The 19381-nt window shown below is 37.5% G+C and overlaps 1 protein-coding gene across 2 annotated transcripts in view; it reads left to right on the forward strand.

Annotated features, from left to right (window-relative positions):
- Positions 1-19381, forward strand: part of PCDH15 (protocadherin related 15) — an 821537-nt gene that overhangs the window by 126892 nt on the left and 675264 nt on the right. For both annotated transcript variants that reach the window (XM_055808474.1, XM_055808447.1), the window contains exon 4: positions 601-836. The gene's annotated coding sequence lies outside the window, so the exon portion shown is untranslated. The remainder of the gene's footprint in view (positions 1-600; positions 837-19381) is intronic.

The raw sequence follows: 19381 nt of genomic DNA on the forward strand, positions 1-19381 counted from the left end.
CTGTTTAATATCAGTTGAGGTTCAGCAAAGAAACAGTTTTAGCTATAATTAATAAATGGAGTAAAATTTTAAGGTTTTGTTTGATTTTTGATTTGTTTTTTTCTTTACACCTGAAGAACAGTGCACTGAGCAGAACTTTTTATCTAGAAAAACACAAGGATTTTCATAACAGCTTACTGCCAGTCTAAGAAGGAGAAGATATTTTGTTGGGGGAGGATGGGGGTGAAGTCATTTATTTGATCTTTAGAGTAAGGATTGTTCGCTTTACAAGGTGCTTCCCTGGAATCGTTCAGTCTAACAAGTTCTGTGCCGAGTATCTGCTCTGTATCAGCTTACCTTGTACAATTGCTTATCTGAAACCAGATCTTGGTTTCTCTGCTGTATTTGCTTCTCTTTTCTGAAGGTTTTCAGGTTTTTGAAAGAGTTTTTCAGTAATTATCTGAATTCGTGGATTGTTTTATTTTTTCAGACTGCTCTGTTTGATCATTCCAGCTTTTGATGTTTTATTCTCACTCTGGCAATGTGATGGGGATCTGTGAGGCTGACCACCCTGTTGCTGTGGTCATGTGCCCTGGCTTACTCTGACTTTCTCTTTCACAGAGCTTCCTTCCTGTCTTCTGCACTACAAATAATATCCTGAATACTGTGGAGAGGAAGGAAAACAAGTGAGCTGCTCTATGGATCATGCATTGCGTTCTGCATATACGTAGAATAAGATCCAGCTAGAAAGCCAGAACCAAGGAAGTCACAGAAGGTTATTGCTTGGAGAAGCAGGACAAATACAGTATATGCAACTGCCGTTTTTATTGGAACCCTTATCCATCCAGGATTGAAAGGTGAGATTTCCTGTGGATTTTTTTTTTTCATCTTTGGTTTATGCGTTTGTTTCAGGGATGCTTTTTTAAAATAAATTTTATATGTATATATAAAAGAAAGAAACTGGTGATTTGTCTTTAATGTGTATCTTCATGAACGTTATTTGAAGAAGCATGCATGTTAATTTGCTTTAGCATGGTCACTTTACTTAGAATTTGGTTTTAGGGAAGTTCTGGTAATTGAATGTCCTTGGGACAGAAATTTCCAAGGTGACCCTTACATGACAGCTTAGTAAAGAGAACTGGACAGGCGCAAAGACTGAATAAAACACTGGAAAACTGGAGGCAGACTGGACTGACAGAGAGATGACAGAAAGGAGCATGACAAGATCCTTGGTAGGAGGCTGAAGTCAGACAAATACAGAATAGAAACAGAGAGTAAGAATGGTAAGAATGAGGTATTGGAAAAATAGCTTGAAGGGGACATCAGTTATTCCATTACTTGATGCTTTTAAATCACAATAATATGGATTTCAACAAATACCACCATAGGGCTAGCTAAGACATTCTTAACTATGGTTTGCAGGGGATGTTTAAAGAGGTGAAAGTACTGTTCCCCTCTACCCTTTTCTTATCTGTTTGAGGCTGATAGGAAGAAATGTTTATATGGCTTAAATTACAGTATATAAAATCATAGCTGGTAATGTGATGTGAGGAGGAAGGCCATGGTAAGAATAGAGAAACTATTAGGAAGACTGTGAATTGTCTTATGTGCATTAGAAGCAGTGTTCCTCTTGTTGTGTCTTAAATGGGAAGTAGCTGATACTGGAAGGTGGGACATGTTGGAAGGGGAGAGGGAAAAGGGCACAGGAGCATACCAGGTAGAAAAAAAGTGCTAGGAATGGCACTATTCTGAAATACTGACCACATTCTGCATTTCACTGGTAAAATAACTTTTTTTCTGGAACCACTGACAAAAGATAGGTGTTTCATGTTTAGTAATGTTTTGAAGTGTGACATTTAAGTATTTGCTCATTGGGTGGCTGCCTGAAAGGCTGCTAACACTGCTTTATGGGGGATGTGTGTTATTAAATGTTACAAAAAATTTGCAGTTTGTGTTCTTGATAATCTCAGTAGTACAACCTGAGCTTTATTTGTGGTATCATCTAAAACTTGATGTAATTAATTCCAGTGTCTAAGATTACTATGTGGACATCTATTTCCCTTGTTGGTCAACCTGATTAATTAAATTTCATGCTACCGATACTCTGAAGGTTATCTAAATTTATACAAATGACAATACAAAGATGGTTTGGTTGTTTGGGGAGGGTTGTTTGGTTCTGGTTTATTTATAAGTAATCTTTTAGCACACTCTGTTATTGATACTCCTTCTGCTAAAGTTTGTCACATGAGCCCCTTAGGTCCAGCTAATAGACAAGACAAATACTGTGAATGTGTTTATGATTGTACTTGTGCTTCCAGTTAAAAAGGGCATTTAAACAATCTATTAGTAGTAAACTCTTGATTCGTGACAGGAGTAGAGCAGTGACACTTGTCAGCATCATGAACTAATGAAAGGTTGTATATAATATAACAACAGGATCACCTTGTTAAATTTTAATGTGCTATGTATTATCTAGGCAGTAAATTTGTTTCTGTGGAGGAAATGGTTAGAATCGACCTAGATAGAAAGTTTTAGGCTACTTTTTATGTCACTGTTTTAGCAGTATATCTCAAAATGACATTCATTTGCAAAGTCAAGTGATGACACAGAACAACAGAAAATTCAAACTGAATGCTGTCCTTATTAATAGTTTACATTTAACTTAATTTTGGAAAAATCTAACTAGGATTAAACCATAGAAAAGCTGTATTGTTGGGCAAAATTACGAATCTCAAGGAATTGTCAAGTTACCGAGGATTTTCTATTTAGCATTACAGTGTGGTTTTCCACTTGTGTGATTAAGTTTAGAGCAGAACATTCAGAAACAGGGAAGTTTAAAAATATTTATTCTGTTAAGCAGTAAGTATCAACCCACTCTAAAATATGAACCGTACCAACCAATTCAAGGAATTGTTCATTATTCTTTTATAAAGACAAGGCCATTCATGTCTGTTTCATTCTACGTATTTGCTTCTTGAAGTAGAATCAGATTTTGCAATTGTTCCGCTGGATTGGACACTACTTTTATGTTGAATTTTTTTTTTTTAAATCTGATTTTTATGAGAAGTACGTTTCTCAACAGTTGCTTAGTTTATTACTGAATGGATTGTGCTTTCCAGTCTCTGTAGGTAATAAATAGCACATCTATTCAGACAATTGATACCTGGGTATCAAGGGAAATGCTCAAGTTTTCACAAATGTGCTTTAGCAGCTGGGACTCAACTTCACAGAACTTGCATCTGTAAGCAGCATGACCTGTCCCACAAAGACTTTGACCATTTTATATTCAGCTTTGAGCTGAATATTTATTTCTGTATTTAAAGATGACCCTGTTTTCATCTAAAGCTTAAGAACGGCATGAAAAATCCTTAAACTCTGTGTCTATGATGAATCTGGTATTATATTTAATTTTTTTATTTTTTGGGACAGGAATGCCTAGAGTCTAGAACACCTGCTGCTTTTTATTTCTGTGTAAATGCAAAGTGGCAGAAGGCTCTGGAGCGCTGGTTTGACCTGCAGGCGTGCTGCTGGGGGGTGTTGTTTTGGGTTGTTGTTTTCTGATCAGGTTGCAGAGGGGTGTGGTCCTCATTGCAAAATTGATACTTTTATGATTATTTTGCATCAAATTAGTGCATTATTCTTCATCTTTTCCAACAAGCTTTTATAATCTCAGGTCTACTCTACCAAATGTTGAATGAATGCCAAAGCTCACAGTCACTGTTTCCTTCCATCCTCAAAATAAAAGCCATCGCTTACACTTGAAGGCAGAAGTAGCAGCGAAATTAGACTCATTGTACTTAGCATAGATTGATCTCATGGCTGGAGATGGCTGGTCAGCTTCTACCTTCAACCGGTTTTAACTTCTAATTTAAAAATAAATAAAGAATTTAAAAATCCAGCCTTTGGATACAGAAGCTCCTTATTAATTCTTTCATCCCTAATTTCATTCGAAAAGCAGTAAAGAAAGAAATCTGTTATGAATACTGGCCTTGTACAGGCGTGAGGAATGTATTTTCATCTTTAGTTGGCTGTAAAAACGTGTTGGAGAAAGGATCCCAGTTAGTGGATGATAATCTATTAGTACGATATTTGCTGGCACATAGATTGCACACCTTTTTTTCTTTTCCTATTTTTTTTTTTTTTTTAACCTCCCCTCCCCTTTCCCCAATGCTGGCAATCACTTCAGATTTACATACAGATTTCCTGGAAACTTCTTATTTCTTAGCAATGGCACCTATGCTGATGTCCGGAAGCTTGATTTGAATCAATAAATGTAATGAGTAGTAAGATTAATTCTTCCAGCACTCCAAAATCTTTTGGCAGTTACATTAAACTTTCAAATCACATATAAATTTTTCAAGCAAATTTATTTAGTGGATTCCGTTTATGGCTCCCTTGGACAATATAAGAATGTAATAAGACATGCTTTAGAAAAAAGGAGGGGTGGTGAAGGAGCAGGTGACCAGTACCACCCAACCTGAACTCACAGAATCAGCAAAATGCTGTCAGCTGTACATTGCTTCTAATGTGCTTCATTTAGAAAGAGAACTTCTAGTGAACTGACTTTAGGGAATGGGAATGTTTTTCGGTCATTTTTCTTTTGTCTGTGCAGACTAAGCTGTTTTATATTTGCTTTATGGAAATTTGATGTATTGGGCAGAAAAATGGTATAACCAGATAAAGTTCATTAAAAAACCAAAGAGATTTCATCTTTCAGATATTTCAAGGATTGTTTTCCCTGTCATACAGCTTAAAATCATCAGACTGCTATCCAGTCTGAAATGGCCAGCTTTTGACTGAATCAGAATAACTCTGTCTTTCCATTTTTAGTTTAAGTCCACAGGTAGTTCTTTAGTTGTACAGGAGAGAGAAGTAGGTCTTTGGCACGTGTGGATGAGTTGGTTTGACAATATGCTGCATTGCATATATAAAATAATCAGTAGCATTAGGGAATATTTAAAATTCTGCTTTTATTTAAGCAGCTGTGGTGTTTAAATAATGGATTTAGCATGGCGTACTGCAGGAAAAGACATTAGATACTAATAGTTCTGAAGTTTAACAGTCTCCTATATGATACCTACATAATCAAGAATAATTGTTGCTTCTGTTACCTTGTAATAATGCTCTTGCTTTAGGAGGGAAGATTATTTACACATTTTTGTCAACAAAATATTTGTTGTATTTAGCATAAAAAAACCCAACTATGGTGGAAAGACTGGATGTGTATTAACTGAAGGTAACTGTGCTCTCAGTGACCTGGCCTGTCATGAAGACATTTCCGGGTTTTCCTTTGAATGATACTGTTTGTTATGCAGGACATGAAAGTTAAAACTCTGACCTGAAGCCCACTCAAGAGATTAGGTAATTTAGAAGTCAGTTTGTGATGGAGTAGGCAGTGACAAAAGCCAACACTATGTAGGTGGTTATTATTACCTCTGCACAATAAACTGCTTTAGTCCAAGTGTATTTTTCCATTTGAAGATAATCTGAGATTTGGTGTTAATTAGCCTTCACGTTCTGTTGGTGTAATCCCATGCATGCAGTCTTTCAGTTTACATGCACATATATACACACACCTGTGGATATTTGTTTTCATTTGTGTTGCATGTTTGCACAGAGTATAAATATATATGGAATTATTTTTTAATGTATGGTTCTTCTAATTACAGAAATATGCATCTCAGGTTGAAAATAATTGAAATTTTATGTCTATCTTCAAGTCTGGCATTCAGGCCATATCAGTTTTCAGATCACTGCAAGGAATTTATTATAGCATAACAACTCCAAAAGGATATTTTGCACATTTCTTTCTGTAGATACTGTTATAGTATAATCAGAAAGGTAACATCTAAAAATATTAATAGAATAATCCTGATGCTTACTGTTATTTGATTGTCTGATGTTTCTTTTTGAAAGGAGAGGACAACCTCATTGCCTTGGATTTATTTAGTTATTTTATCTGAAAAATATATACTGGACATCTGTGTATTATGACCATGTACAAGTCTCTGAAGTTGCCCAAACTAACTTAGAGAAAAGGTTTCTTCTTGTTGCCTTACAGACCTTGAAAAGCTGGTAGACATAGGTTAATGTCTTTTTGTGACACCACAGGTTGTCCTCAGTGGCCTTTTTTTTACTAATTCAGTGAGTAGGTTTATACTAATAATAAATAAAAAACACTCAACAACCACCTGCCCTTAGTCTGTGGAGTGTCAGATTTTGTGTAATCTGAGGAATTAATTATACCTGTAAGCTTTCAACTGTACGTGGTGTCAGATGTAATCAAAATATTCTTTGAAGATATTCAGTAGCAAACTTCCTGAGAAAACCACCACATCTTGCCTCTCTGTTTTAAGGTAAAATGAGGATTTTTGTACAAAAGTCTTGCCTCAAGAGACTGTCAGAGACTTTAAGGCATTATTTTTTTGCTGTTGTAGAGCATAGTGATAAAACTTTCCCAGATCTCGTAATGACACATATATATGGTGTATTTGTTCCAGTTGGAGCCACTAACTTTGTGTGGATTCTCTTATTTAAAATAGCTTACTGCGCAGCAGACAATGGGGATTTTTTAGAAGGATTCTGTCTCAAGAGCTTCTGGCCAAATCCTTCACTGGTGGGTTTTACATAAGTTAGGCATCTGGGACTTCAGCAGAGAAGTCTTTAACATGAACAAATAATTGATTAGAAAGTAGGAAATAGAATTAAAAGTCTAGAATCAGTCCTCTGTAAAGGAAGGAGTTCATCACCAGGGTGCAATTGGGATCTGTGATGTTCACTATATTCATAACTGACATGGAAAATAGGCTTACTGGGGAGATGAGAAAACTTGATGCTAGTAATTTGCTTAGGAGGTTCTAAAGACAAGTGCTGACAAGAGCCACAGAAGAACCTGTGAGTGCCATTAAAATGCCAAATTAAATTCATTGTATTTGCCAAAAGATGCAAATGGTAGAGTAAGCATTCTAACTTCATCTCCGATTTGATTTTTACCATTTGGGAGCAAGAGTTTAAACTTGCAGCAGATAGTTTCACAAATATGTCCAGTCGATATTTGTCAATCAGTAAATTGGAAAGGTGTGACAAAGAGGGTAGATAGAAATCAGTTGTTTAATAGTGCTTTGAGTGCCCAGGGTGACCTCAGATGAAGCTTACAGAAGCCAGGGCTCAATGCAAAGAGGAGAGGTGGATTTTCACCCCACTGGAGTTTGAGCTGTTGGACACACTTCCAGGGGATATTGTAGGTGCTGGAAGTTCACACAAACTAAAGGGAAGAACAGATATTTTTATAGAGGAGAAATCCATTGCAAGTTACTGAGCAACTGAACTGAATATGGTTTGACAGCTCCCTGATCTGGAAATGGTTGAACATGGAAAAAGACTCAAGGGTGAGTGTGGTTTTTTTTCTTATTCCTTTCCCTTGGCTTGTGCTTTTGACATGATCAGAGGCAAGGAAGTGGCCCAGCCCTCCAGCCTGCTCTGTTATGGCCTTTTTTACCTTTAGCATTGTGCCTATGTCCTGGTTTTGGCTCGGGTAGAGTTATGATTCTTCTTAGTAGCTGGTGCAGTGCTGTGTTTTGAATTTTGTGGGAGAATAATGTTGATAGGACACTGATGGTTTTTACTTGTAGCTCAGGAATGTTTATACTAAGTGAAGGACTTTTCAGTTTCTCAGGCCCAGCCAGTGAGAAGACTGGAGGGGCACAAGAAGTTGGGAGGGGACACAGCCAGGACAGCTGGCCTGAACCAGCCAAAGGGATATTCCATACCGTAGAACATCATGCTGAGATTACAAACTGAGGGAAAAAGGGAAGGGCGGACATCTCTCATTGTGGCATTTGTCTTCCCAAGTAACTGTTACCCATGATGGACCCCCACTTCCCTGGGCATGGCTGAGCACCCGCCCTGCCCATGGGCAGTGGTGAATTAATTCCTCTTTTTGCTTTGCTTGCGTGTGCAGCTTTTGCTTTACCTATTAAATGGTCTTTATGTCAATCAACACATTTTCTCACTTTTAGCCTTCTGATTCTCTCCATCATCCCACTGTGATGGGAGTGAGCAAGCAGCTGTGTGGGGCTCAGTTGCCAACTGGGGTTAAACCATAACAGCTAAGTGTTACCATAGGATCTGTCTGCATGGGAGTAGGGCTAAAATTCATTAATACCCATTACACATCTCAGCAGAAATTGTGTTTTTATTTGAGAGTACTACTGGGACAGACATGCAAGTAGAATTTTTCAGTGTGAGTGAAAGCTAAACCACAATGAGCTAACCAGAGGATGCAAGCTCTGTGTATAAAGACTTAAGATAATTATCTCTTCAGCCTGTTTGGTTGCAGTTTACAGGAAGGGGTTTGATTGACATGAAGTCTGTCTCTGTGAGTATTCACTATAGCTGTATGTCTGGGCAGGAGTGCTTGCTACCTTTCTGGTGTTTATCCCAAATGTCAGGCTGGTGTTCGCAGTTTGACATATACCTGAAGGTAATCTGAAGCTCACATAGGTAGATTGATTCTCCTGAACAACAGGAAAGTCAGTCTCATTTAGAAAATGTCATTCATCTCATTTAGACTTGTAGGATCAGGATTATGCTATGTTTTTTGACGTTGCAAAAAAACCCAGGATTGCTTACTCCTTAAAGGTTAAATCTCTTTAGTGCTGGATGAATTAATCTTTTTTTATAGCTTCATACAATCTTTCAGACATGACATAAGAACTTCGTAGATCATTGAAACAGCAAATCCTTTGCTGGTGTGTTAGTATCAGGTGTTCTCAAATAATGTTTGGGTGTGGTTGGAAGCTTCTGCATTCTCTGCCTGGCTCCATGTCTGTGGTCTGCACACGCTGCTCTGAGAGATGGACATCCTGACAGGGGACTCTCCAGATACAGCTACTTCCCATTAACTCAGAAGGAGTTAGCTTGCTTGGCAGAGTTTCTGGAGAAATCATATTCTTTATGGCAGGTCTTCTATACACTGTTGCCTTTTATAGTGATTTTTTAATTATTATTATTAGTAGATAGGTTGATGGATTTTGTGTTTCTAATCCTTTTCTTACAGAAACTTCCTTAATATAGATTATATAAAACTTTCCAGTGAAAATTGGAGAAGAATGTACTTCGCTGCAAATTAACTTGATTTGCCCTAAATTAGAATATTTTCCAACTCATTCTACAAATATTGAATTCTCCATTGTTGCTAGGTCTGTGAATCTGATTTGTTTTCTGGGGGCTTACATCAAGGACTGTATTTCCCTTCAAGCTCTTTTGTGCAGGTGCATGTTGGCAGCCTAAACCTGGCTATAGGGCAGTAAAGAGTGTTGAGCCCTGTAGGCTGGCCATAGGAATGCTGCGAAAGTGTCTCATTTCTGGGAGAGAGAGGTACCAGCTATGCTGCAGAAGGGGGACTTAGTAACGGTACAGTATGTTAGAAAAGTTTTTGGTTTTTTCTTATATTTGAACCTCTCTGATGCTTGTGGGTCTAATGTCAGCTCTCCACAAAATTGTGATTTTTGGTCTTCGTCATTATATTTGGAAGGAAACAGAAAAATTTCAAAATTTGTTTAGTTTTAAGTGCAAGTCTCTCCTTCCAGGTCAGGCTGGTGGAAAGCCTCCTGGTAAATGTTTCGGGGCAATTCTGGATGAAATGTCTGTCCTGGGGCATGCTCTTGGACCTGTTTAGCATTTTCACACCCATGTTGCCAATTCTGTTCCCTGCAGAAATTAAACAAAAAAAAAAAGTATATTTCCTTATATTTTTATATATATATATAAAAAATACCCTTAATTCTATAAATAAGACAGTGCTTTATTTGTATACCTCAGACCTCTTTTGGTGTATCAGAAAGAAGGTTAAATGGCAGCTTAAAAGAAGTCCGTAAGCAGGAAGGTTTTTTTCCACCTTTTTAAGTATAAGCAAAATGTAAGCATAAAAAATAGCCATTACGTGCAATAACGGTGTAAATGCTGTTGCTGTCCTTAGGGCTGTCTTGGCGTATTGCCAAGCAGAATAGATATATTTCCTGCAGGAGAATACTTCCAAAAAGAGATGGTATTAGATACTTAAGAAATGCCCATTGGTACACATTCTGAATGCTGTGTTTAGGTCAGTCAGCGTGGAGTTGGGATATGAAAAATAAGGTTTTATTCAGAAGTACTTGTATCAGCAAACTTAGTCTTACTACTTTCAGAAGACAGATTACTTATTATAAAAAAACCTGCATGAACCCATTTCTGTACATGGCTCTGTTTCAGTGTAGCAGTACTCTTTCACAAGCAATGTTGAAATGGCTGCTGTTTTGAAAACCTTTAAGGCTTTTCTAAGATTTCCTTCTCTGACTGGGTAAGGATTGTATGTCTCACGGCTCTTCATTTATATACAGAAAGTTTGTGTTCCCAGATCTTATACAAACCTCTGACTTTGAGAACGCTAACCTAAATCTCTTTGTCACTTCACTTGCAGGAGAAGAGAGGGCAAAAGAGCAGAGTCTGTGGCACGTACTCTTCATTTTCTGATAAACAGCTTTTTCCCAGACACAGCCTAAGTTACAGGCAGTCTACGGACTTCTTTAACATCACCCCTACTCCTGTCAAAGGCTTTAGAATGCACCTTTAGAAGTCAGGCAATAGTCGCTCAGACTTCAAGAATCTTTGAAGTGGTTCTTGGGGTCTTTTGATTTCTGTCTTGAATTTCCTGTTACTTGTAAAGGCTTAGGCCTTAACGAGGCCCAGAGCACAGAGGCCAAAGTCCCTAATCAAGATGAGAAATGTGCTGGATTACCTGCTAGAGTAAGAGACAGCTGCCACCTTCTTGAGAAACTTGGAGGTGAGAGTAGTCTGGGAGTCAATATGCATGCCTGTCTGTAGGGTGAGGTTTAGAAAAGAGGCAGTGAATAAGGGATGAGGTAGGAGAATAAAGCGGTGAAAAACTGCACGTGTTATAAGCAGATAAAATAATTGGCTGATTTCCTGCAGGCCACTGTAATGTCAGTTTCTGTTCATCAGCAACTTCTACTCAATCGTTGGAGGTGGTCTAGGTGAGGGTGTGAAAATCTGACAAGTGGGTCAGAGCTATCAATTCAACTTCTTAGAAGATTATTACAAAATGTTCTTAAATTATCCGTGTGTAATTGATCAGAATTACAGCACTGATCGTGTTATTTCTCAGTCTATGCCTTCTAAATGTAGCATGGGCTTGAACTGAGATTAGAGCAATACATTCAGTTCCTGGCTCAACCACAAACTTAATTTTATTTTAATAAGTTTTCTCAGTCTGCCCTGTGCCCCGGTCTCCTTATGTAAAATGGGAAGAACAGTTCTTTATTTCGTGAAATTGCTATAAATGTAGAAGTTATAAAAAAATTGTGATATATTCTGTTCTTGTAATGATAGAGTTGAAGAAGAAAACTGTTATCTACTCAGTATGTTACGTTCTGGCAATGCCAGAGAAAAAAGATGCTGGATTCCTTGTTTTGTATGTCTTGAGCTTGCAACGCAATTTGCAAAGAACAATTAGTAGTGTATTCATCATATCTAACACTTCATATTAGATGTGACTTATGCCTTGACTATTTTTCTCACATTCTGCTTCCTACAGTTGTTTTCTAGCAGAAAAATCTGGCATATGATGATCCACCAGGCAGTGTAGTTCAGTTCTAATGTTCCTGGCAAGCAAAGAACTCAAAAAGTCCTTTCTGTTACCTGTGTTGTCAATGTAAGGAAAAACACAATTGTGCTAAAGTCAACAATTCTCAGTATCATACAGAAAGCTAAAGTGGAGTACAATTCAGTTATAAGTGATATAAAACCATGTAAGGAAAGTTTCTCAGAAATCTTTTGTGGATTGTTGCCTTTGTGTTTACACTGGAATTGTCACTTTACTGTGGTATCTGTGTGTTCGTATATAGCGTTAAAGTTGGAAAGATTCAGGTAAAGAAGGCACTTGACTATGTATTATTTTCATTATAGCTTGCAGTTCAAAAGACATTTTGCAGTAATTTTCTGTTTCTTTATTTTTCCTTATGTCTAGAACCTATGGTGAAGAGAAACATGTGGGCTGTCACATATTCATAAAGCTTTGTGGAGCATGTTCTTGTAATGAACACATTCATTTCTCTGCTCATGATAGGCTCAGCTCCACGAGGAGATAGGCACAAAGATTGTGCTTTACTGGAATAAGCGACCTTCCATGTACACAGCCAAATTACAATGAATGTAAATAATGAAAATAGGAACCCAAAGTATTATGTCTATTTTTAGAGGAGAATATTGTGGTAAAAGTAAGGAAAATAGGAGTAGGAAAGAAAAATCTATAAAAATACTACTTATTTGTTTTGTTGAGACTAGTCAATAACTGCTATGCATAGGAGAATCTGCATATATTTAGAATTATTTTGTATCATCTGGAGGCAGATCCAGAGACTTAAAATCTTCATTTTTATATTGCAATGATAAAAAAAAAAAAAAAAATTGTGGAGGAAAAATCCTGGTAGAGGTCAGAGAGTACACAAATGTGTGCACCAGCTGTGCCCTGTCATGCTAAGGCTTATGGAACTGTCCACAGGTGAGATAATACCATCATCACAGCTCAAGTAAGGCAGAGGAGTAAGTTTGACCAGTATCATACCGTTAATAAAGGTGATGCCGTGGCTCTAATATCCTGGTCAGGAAGGTTTCCTTTCTTAAAAATGTGATGTGCCACACCATACAACATACAACAGTGAAAGTGAACATATCACTGTCAGAACGACAAATGTTAGATGGTCCCTGCAAACTTATTTATTGTATGCTGTTAAGAAGTCTTGGGCCAAATCATGTGCTACTTCCATGGGGTCAATCAGTAAGTGTAATCCAGTCTTCAGCTCTGTTCTTGATGATGTCTTGTTGATTTTTAGAGTCTGTTTCCCTCTACTAGTGGCCTAGTTAATACTTCACTTGCTTCTGGTTCAGATTTGCTGATTGCCAAGGTCATGATTTTTATCAGGAGTCCAGAGGTAATGGGAATTTCATAGCAATTTTAATCACTTTTTTTCCCTGAAATGATTTTTTTGATTTCTTTATTGCAGTCATCAAGACAACGTATATTCTGACATTCACTCTAGACCAAGTAATTGACATCTTTATAATCATCAAAGGTAGTAATGGGCCCATTAATTTTTCAGTGAAGTCAGAAGAGATGAACTGACAGTATGCAACCGTGCCAGATTTCTTCTGGTATCCAACCATTTCTTTTGCTTTGCTATAGGTTGACTGATAGTTTCTGATACAGAATTAGTGCTTGGTTATTTAAAGTCATTGAAATGTCTGATTCATAAAATACTAAAACAGAGTTTGTACATTACTGGGAAAATAGATTTAATTTCTCAAACTCACATTGAATCACAAAATATAAAGTGTACTGGACTGTAATCTCATGAGTTCCCCCCCAGCGTTACTAGTTGTGCAAAATGTTTCAAACCCTGTCCGTAATGATATAAGCAGCCACAGAATGGTGAGTTCTAAGTGTGGAGAGATTTAATTGTTGGTGCAAATAGGTTATATGGCTGTTACTAGAATAAATGCTTCTAAAGAAACAGAGTTAATAATATGTTGACACTGAAACAATGATACCTTATTCATAATCCAGACTTGTGATATGGTGGCATTTCCAAACATGCCTATACGTTATCTAATATATATGGCAATCATTGTGTTGCACTGAGAATTGGCTTTGCCCTTTCTTGCAAGAGGAACTTGGTGCCAAACACAGAATTTTCTAGTGATGCTGTGGTTGCTTCTTTTGAGTTTTATGACTGTCTGTCTTTATGTCAATTCATGTATATACAAACTGTGAGCAGTGGGCAACCTTGTTTTCGTTTAAGGTCACAATTGCTTTATATTTGCAGCCTTCCAATTCTTGGCGATTTTCATGGCAAGCCTTTAGAATTATTTTTTAAGATTATTTACCTTGTTTGTTTACAAAGTTTCAATACAACAGCAAAAAAGAATAAGGTGCTTTTTCTTTCTGTTTAAGAAGTATTACATGCTTGAGCAATGTTTCAGTGCTCTAAAGGCTGGGATGGCTTAAGTTTTATAGTTTGACATTTAATATAAAAGTGTGTTTTTGAAGATGGATGCATGGATATATATGTTTAGACAACTAGTTTTAAGAGTCATAATTAACATAAACAAAGGTACAAACAATCCTAACAACAGAGTAAGAACATCACTTTAAAAAAAATTAGTGTCGTGTATGCACCTATTTTCAGATACTTTAGTTGAGGGCAGTTGCTCTGGGTAGTAAACTAGTGTGACTAAGGAAAAGTAAGGAGCAGATACAGATTTCCAAGGAGGGGAAGAAATTATGAATTCTCTAAACAACAGATGTAGCATTAATACCAGGGCATTATTATGTATTGGAAACATGATAGGTTGTCATTACTTTAAGGATTATATTATATTGAAAGGTACATGATTAAGATCATACTTACATGTGTTTTCATAAATAATACTTCATAGTATTCAATTCATTTCCATGCAGGCCATCTCTAAAAGGATATGCCTGCTATTATTTATTCATAATAGCTTGTATTCTGTAATGTAGCTATTATTTAAAGCACAAAGCATTGCTTGAGCAGATGTATAATTCTTGATGTCATGCTGGGTTTTTTGTTTTCTCGAAACTGTGACCTCTTCCACAACAGCTGGAGCACCTTTGTACCTTAATTGTCTTGTTCATGACTCTTCTCTGAGCCACCTGCGCTCTTTTCCTGCTGAGATTCTTAGAACCATGGAGTGTCTCACTCAAGTTGTAAGGGACTCATAAGGATCACAGATCCCCAACTCCTAGCTCCTTGCAGGACCACCTAAAACTAAATCATACGACAGAGCATCATCCAGATGCTCCTTGAACTCTGTCAGGCTTTGTACCATGACTGCCTCCCTGGGGAACCTGTTCCAGTGACCGGCCATCATTTTCCTAATGTCCTGTCTGAACTTGCCCTGATGCAGGTTCTTTCCATTTCTTTTGTGTCCTATTGCTGGTTTACCAGAGAGAGAAGATCAGCACGTCCCCCTTGGTGCCACCCTTCAGGAAGCTGAAGACTGCAATGAGGCCACCCCTCAGCCTTCTCCACACTGAACAAACCAAGTGGCCTCAGCCATTCCTCGCAAGTCTTGCCCTCAAGAGGTTTCACCATCTTGGTCACCTTCCTCTGGACACAGTCTTAATAGTCTGATGTCCTCCTTACTGAGGTGCCCAAAACTGCACACAGAACGTGAGACGGGGCTGCAACAGTGCCATGTAGAGTGGGACAGTCACCTCCCTCACCCAGCCAAAAGTGCTGTGCTGTTCTTGATTTCTGTCAACATGGAAACTAATGCTTGATCTTCGTGTTGCCTGCCCAGCACATGTGTTCCCATCCATTTTGATTGCAGTTGTTGATGCTTGTTCCTTTAAGCTAGTGATTCTTGCCGTGTAATTGCTTTCATGTAATTTGCTTATTGCCCTCACTTACTTTAGTAGTAGTTAGTCATCATCCTCCCTCCAAGAAGTATTGTACACTCAAAATAAATGACTAATGGAGTTTTGTAAACTGTTGAAATGAGACAATTATTAATGGGTGTACGGGCAAAAATTATATTTCTATCTCATAAATTTCTGAAGTTTCAGTTCAGAATTTGTTTTTTTTTTTTTTTTTCCTTTTTAATTGAGGAAGATGCAGAAGTTCATTTATGATTCTTCTTTTTGGACAGCAAGAAGAAAACCTGCAGTCTCTTGAGGTCACCCAGCCTAATCCTTTCTAGGGAATGGACAGTCAAAGCTTATCTTTCATGTAGGCCTTCAGTGGCTCTGTAGCATGGGTTACACTGCACAGGAGAAGGACGGCAGAAAATAGCATACAAGCTTTTCTTACTGGAGATTGGTTCCTTTGGAGGATTTTTTAAAAAGGGGAAAAAAAAAGGAAAAAAAGGTTTTGACAATTTTTTTACAAGATCCCGCAGCCAGTCATGAGGTCAGAGGTGTGCTGTGACTAACAGAAATGAGCTTACTGAGTAGAAGTGACTCAAGTATGTCAGTGCGTCATATATGGCCATTAAAATATTATTCCTTTTTTCTCTAGAGAAAGATCTCATTCCATTTGTTATTTTAATGTCTATAAAACAGAGGAAACATGAAAAATTTCACAAATTAAAAATATTTTTGAGTACAGTACAGGATCCACATTGATATAAACAAGTTGTCCTTTGTTTGGGCAGGGGCTAAGCCTGGAGACCCGTGTGTCGGAATACATCACTCCTACTCATTCCTCTTCTGTGTTCTATGGCAAAGTAGCTTGATGACATTCAGATGTCTTAAATACTGCCTGCTATCAATGTGACTTCAGAGTAAAATTGTAGCTGGGAGCTTTTTTGGATGTTGTTCCCTTTTTGTGCTAGATATTCTAACAACAAACACCCCAATGAATGCACAGTTCTGTGTTTCTGTTAGAAGGAAAGGGGAACAGATTTCAAGCCTGTGGAAACTGGGTTTCCTGAACCTTCAAATGAGATAACGTAATATTAAAATATGCACTGTGCTGTCCAGAAAAAATATGTTGACAATCAATTTCATTTTTTAGTTATAAACAATTCTATTTGATAATGCAGAGGGAATAATAGAGGGGGGGTGTATGTTTCCCAGGATGAAAGGATAGTTCTTTAATAACCACCTGTTGCAGCAGTAGGAAATCTCCTTGGCTTCCATGAGTATTCCATCCTGGAATGGATAGCTCTAACTCCCTCTTTTAAAAATGCATTGGTAACTCAAACAGTCCTAGTTGTGCTTATTGAAGCATTTGCAATTACAGGCAATGCCTGTCAAAAGCTCTGCTCTGTGTGTGAGTTGCTACTGCTTATAGAGCTTACATTAATTAATCCACGTTTCTGTTCTTCCCTCCAGACTAGAGCTGCAAAAGTACTTTCACAGGCTTTAATTTTTTATTCTTTTTCAACTTTACATAGCTTTTGGTAGGTGAATAAAAATAGCCATTAAATAAGTAGTGTCAGAAACTGTTTTTATTAATCAAAGGAAAATGGGTACCGCTGCCTAAAACAGATTAAGCAGAAAACATTCCAGAGCACTTGTAAAGTTGTTACATTTTTCCTCCTTTCTAGGCATAAGTCTTTAGTGAACCATTGAAGAAGTTTCTGACATCAGAGTTGTATATGGAGATGAAGAAGTGAGGATAATTTCTCTTGTTAAAATCTCAGTCCTGGCCCCCTGCTCTGTAACCTGCTTCCTGACCCCCTCCCTTCCCTTGTTAAGGAATTGCTTACCAAACTCCAGCCAGTGACCCTTGATCAGTAGAACTGTCAATGTGATTCCCCAAGGCCATTATCAGGTTGGTTGAAGCAATTACAGTAATGTATGATAATTAAAAATCCAGTACAAGTTTTCTGCCTTTTGCCTAAGTATTTCAGGTTTTACACCTCTGGGATTTTTTAATTAATATTAATTGGTAGTTTTATTTTGACATACAGACTGAGCACTTTAGACCTGGTAACTACTGAATACTACAAATTCGAACCTCCCTAGTGACACTTTTTATGACCAATTTTTCAAAGACAACATGCGCTAATTGAAAGCAAAGGGATTTGATGTGAAACACTGAATCTAGCTGGGTTCAGATACATTTCAGAAGCTTAAACCTCAAACTTAGGAACAGTTTTTTTTCAAACTTTTTGTAGAGATTTTAGTGCCAAACATGTTTGAAAAGTGTTTTATTTCCCATAACATGAAAAAAGTTTCTACAGTATTATTCTCCTTTCTTCAGTACTCCCAAAATAATGAATTTTGCTAGTATTTTTAAACATGTGACCAAAAAAGACTACTCCATTGTATTATCAGTATGTATTTACATATGTGCCTGTTTCAGAAAAAGCAGTAGCTAGTGTGTTCTCAGCAAGTAAGTCGGTTTATAGATTATATAGAGAACCACTGATTCTGTTGGTCTCCATAAACTACCATCAAATCCAATTTGTTAATTGATACAATTCCTGTTAAAAAAGAAAATGGTCTTACCTGCTTGTCATAGAGGCAGTCCTGTCTCCTCTCTTCTTTATTTCAGAAGAACAAAGTAGCATACTTTTGGTTTCATTCATTTAATTTTCTTATGAAAGAGTTTTCTGGACTAGTATCAGACCCTTTTTTGACTCTGCTCCAGCTTGACCTTGTCTGTCTTAAAAACTGTAGATTCTTTTGGAAAGGAGGTATTCCTGCAGATGGTTACAACAGTGGAGAATGTTAAGTAGGAATCATTTTAACTGATTGATAGTTGAAAGTAGTATAAAGGGAGGAGAGACAGCTAGGAAACTGAGTTTTCTCGTTGTAGTAGGTGGTGTACTAGGGTAAGTATATGCAGGTCTGTACAAACCAGACCTGATCTCTGCAAGGAAAATAAATTGTGTTTTGTTTGACTCCAGGACTGACCTGCACTTTCTGCAAATAACAAATGTGAGTGTATGTGTGAAGTCTGAGCTGGGAGAGAGAGCAGAGCTATGACTTGGTGTGTGCTGTGTGCTTTAGTGTTTAGAAGTTTGAAATGTGCTGATCTTGGAGCTCCAGAAGGACCCAAAGAGCTGCCAGGGTACTTTTATCTTTGACTAATGCTATTGGTGGAGAATATTCCTATCTGGTGCTGCTTTGGAATGACCCATAAACAATATAAATAAATTTAAGTGCATTGAAACAGTGGTTTGAAGAGGCAAGATTCAGTATTTCTTTAAATGACTTGGCATACTCCAATCTGCCTTGACTATATGTGCAAAATGAGTTTATACTTACGTGCAAAGGAATGAGAAATTTGAAATAAGATTTGTTTCAGGTTAGAAGATGCAAAAAGTATGGCTTTGCTTTTCTTGCATGTTAGTCTTCCATGATCATTCACATGGTCCTTGTTTTTCCTCCACGGAGCGCCTGTCCTAGCGCAGTCAATGTCACAGTTGTGTGGCCCATCTTGATCAGGTAGCAGATCATGCCTTGTTTACTGTTTGCTACTGAAACAGTACTTGTGAGATTAAATTATTTACTTGTGGACTTTCCTGTATTGATTATCTCTGTGTTAGCTTATGTTCCACATAGGGTGACTGATTTTTTGTTTTGTTGTTTGTTGTTAATATCCTTAGAAATAAAATAATACTCACTATTTATAGCTCAATCTGAGGATCTTCAGATTTGATAGCTAAGAGTACTATGTGCCATCTTTCTTCTCAGGCCCTTTTTGCCCTTTGTCTCCTTATTCTGTCACCCTGCCCTTCTATTGCCGCCTATATACGTCTCCTGTCTCAGCTGGCTATACCTCTCCATCCCTTCTCATACAGTACTAAACTTAATGTCTCAGTTTGTTTCAAGCTCTTTCCTTCTAATATACAGCCTTTTTGTCTGCTG

Source organism: Falco peregrinus, chromosome 1, assembly GCF_023634155.1.
Source record: "Falco peregrinus isolate bFalPer1 chromosome 1, bFalPer1.pri, whole genome shotgun sequence".
Taxonomy (NCBI): Eukaryota; Metazoa; Chordata; class Aves; order Falconiformes; family Falconidae; genus Falco; species Falco peregrinus.